Source organism: Staurois parvus, unplaced genomic scaffold, assembly GCF_062004578.1.
Source record: "Staurois parvus isolate SC_StPar_1 unplaced genomic scaffold, SC_StPar_1.0 ptg000595l, whole genome shotgun sequence".
Lineage (NCBI taxonomy): Eukaryota > Metazoa > Chordata > Amphibia > Anura > Ranidae > Staurois > Staurois parvus.
In genome coordinates this window covers 2,068,742-2,071,626 of record NW_028318391.1, presented here as the reverse complement: position 1 = coordinate 2,071,626, position 2,885 = coordinate 2,068,742, and the positions used below count along the sequence as shown (strand labels likewise).

Here is a 2,885-nt window from a genome sequence, read left to right as displayed (position 1 = left end):
CAGTGCAAAAAAAAGTGGCACACAAAAGTGAAGCACACAATAAAGTGCACAGGGTGTACGTCTAACCCTCCTCTGAAGAGAAAGGGCCCTAGCCCTGATCCCGTAGGGTGTAAGGCTTCTGACAGGGACTGAGGCACTCACTGGTCCACCTGGCCGAAAACCAGGTGAACCCTTTTCTTCAAGACCCCTACCGAAGCAAGGCCACCCCGAGTACTTAGTGGGGCTCCCCTGAAGAGAGACCCCATGAGAGGAGGAGACGCTGACCAAAAGACCACATGCCTCCCCCCCCCCAAGACATTTTAAGGGCAGGCCCGAGGACCTACACCCTACTAATTAGGAAAGTGAAAGTGCGTACTGTGCTGTGCAAAGTGCAAATGACAAAACATACATAAAAAAAGGGAAAGGGGAAGTGGATAAGTGCATTTGTGCCATAGTGTAGTACTATGGTGGGCCGTTTGACCAGGAATAAAAAATTCCTCTGGTCCTGGCCAGAAGGCCCGGCCCTAGAGGCAAAAAGCGTGACTGGTGTAATGACCAAGGTGCTTAAAACTCAAAGTGAGCTCCCTCACCATGAGAATTTCAGTACCCTGGACTGCCACTCCAGAGGCACATACACCGCAGGCTTCTTTCTCAGCCCAGCCTTCGGCCAGACCAGTGCAGCCCTATCCCTACCAGAAAGGCATCAGAACTTAGAAAGCTTAGGGAGAGCCTTGCCTACAACCGGGGACAAGCCTTGGGCACCAGGCTAGAATCAACCCGGGAAGAAAATGCTCCCCCACCACTCTCACCATTCCCACCTAATTACATCCGGGATTACTAACTGACTCCCCAATTGGTGAAGGGAACCAGGGTTCTATCCCAGACAACTGATAAGAACAGATACTGCACTTGATTTTAGCCAAAAAGCCGAGAAGCCAGGCATGGAGATCTTCATGTTGGTTGGAGACACCTACTAGCCCTGACCTTTGATAATGGATGGGTCGCTATTAAGAACCCTTGCAAGCAGGGGTTGGGATCCCTTTTAGGATGACCCTGCTCTATTTCCTATTTGGTGTGGGCTGAGCTCCTTTGCCTGTGAGAAGGTATAAAATAGGAAGGAGGAGTTTTAGAAGGGGACTGATGGGAAGCAAAAGCATTTGTATTCCTTAATATGTGATAGAAAAAGTGCCACAAGAGTTTTCCCCAAGTTGAATGTCGGCTGGCAACCCCTCCATGCAGGGCATGTATAGCTATTATTTGTAAGGTGAGGTATTCCCTGAGGCTGGGCTGTGTTATAAAGTTCACAATTCAGTAAACCATTGTAAAAGCAAGATCTTTATTATTTATTAAGACATTATTGGGAAGAGAGATTTGAAAACTGTAGAGCCTTTTTCAGGAGAGGTTGAACCCTATTGCATGGCTTGGGCCCTACAGTGGCCGAAGGATGACAAGATGGCGGAGCCTTCCCTACAGGTAGGAGGATCAACAAACCCCAATCCCCCAGTCTGTTTCAGAAGGTAAAAGTAGGATGCCACCGGTGAAGCATGTGGTGTTGCTGACAACCACTGCGGGCTCTGCTTGCACCCTTGCCAACTAAAGAGATGGATTCACACTGGATAAAATGGAGAGGGTGTGGAGGGGTTACTTGAAAAATCCATTCCATTGGTACTATACAGTTGTGACCAAAATTATTCAACCCCCAATGCTGTAAAGGGGTTTAGGGACTATAGTGTACATTTGGAATTGTATTCAGAATCAAATCCTACAAGGACGTTGTAACTACCCAAATGCAACTAAAATGACATCAATTGTTTATGTAATACAGTAGTAAATGGTTCTTATGTGGTTTCTTCATTGCCACAATTATTCAACCCCTTAAAGACTACCACTCTGAAGAACAGAGGTTCATACAGGTGCTTTCCATCAGGTATTGAAAACACCTGTGGATGTCACCGAGCAGCAATCAAGCATAATAAGCACCAATTAGGCAGCTTTAAAATGACTGTGATACTCAGCTCCTTCTAGACATTTACTGGTGTGGTTACAAACATGGTGAAGGCAAGAGAATGGTCCAGGAAGACAAGAGAAGAGGTGATTTCTCTTCACAGGAAGGGCAATGGCTATAAGAAGATTGCAAAGATGTTAAACATACCAAGAGACACCTTAGGAAGCATCATTCGCAAATTCAAGGCAAAGGGCACTGTTGAAACGCTACCTGGTCGTGGCAGAAAGAAGATGCTGACTTCGACTGCTGTGCGCTACCTGAAGCGTAGAGTGGAGAGAAGTCCCCGTGTGACTGCTGAGGAACTGAGAAAAGATTTGTCAGATGTGGGTACAGAAGTTTCAGCCCAGACAATAAGACGCACACTGCGTAATGAAGGCCTCCGTGCCAGAACTCCCAGGCGTACCCCCTTGCTGTCTCCAAAGAATAAGAAGAGTCGACTGCAGTATGCCAAAAGCCATGTGGACAAACCACAAAAGTTGTGGGATAGTGTTCTGTGGACTGATGAAACAAAATTAGAACTGTTTGGGCCCATGGATCAACGCTATGTTTGGAGGAGGAAGAACAAGGCCTATGATGAAAAGAACACCTTGCCTACTGTGAAGCATGGTGGAGGGTCAATCATGCTTTGGGGCTGTTTTGCTTCTGCAGGTACAGGGAAGCTTCAGCGTGTGCAAGGTACCATGAATTCTCTTCAGTACCAGGAGATATTGGATGGAAACGTGATGCAGTCCGTCACACACCTGAGGCTTGGGAGACGTTGGACCTTTCAACAGGACAATGATCCCAAGCATACCTCCAAGTCCACTAGAGCATGGTTGCAGAGGAAAGGCTGGAACATTTTGGAGTGGCCATCGCAGTCACCAGACTTAAATCCGATTGAGAACCTCTGGTGGGACTTAAA

At 47.2% G+C, this 2,885-nt stretch overlaps 1 pseudogene; it reads right to left on the bottom strand.

Moving 5' to 3' along the window:
* Nucleotides 1-830: 830 nt before the first annotated feature.
* Nucleotides 831-918, bottom strand: LOC149449929 (U2 spliceosomal RNA; annotated as a pseudogene).
* Nucleotides 919-2,885: the final 1,967 nt, after the last annotated feature.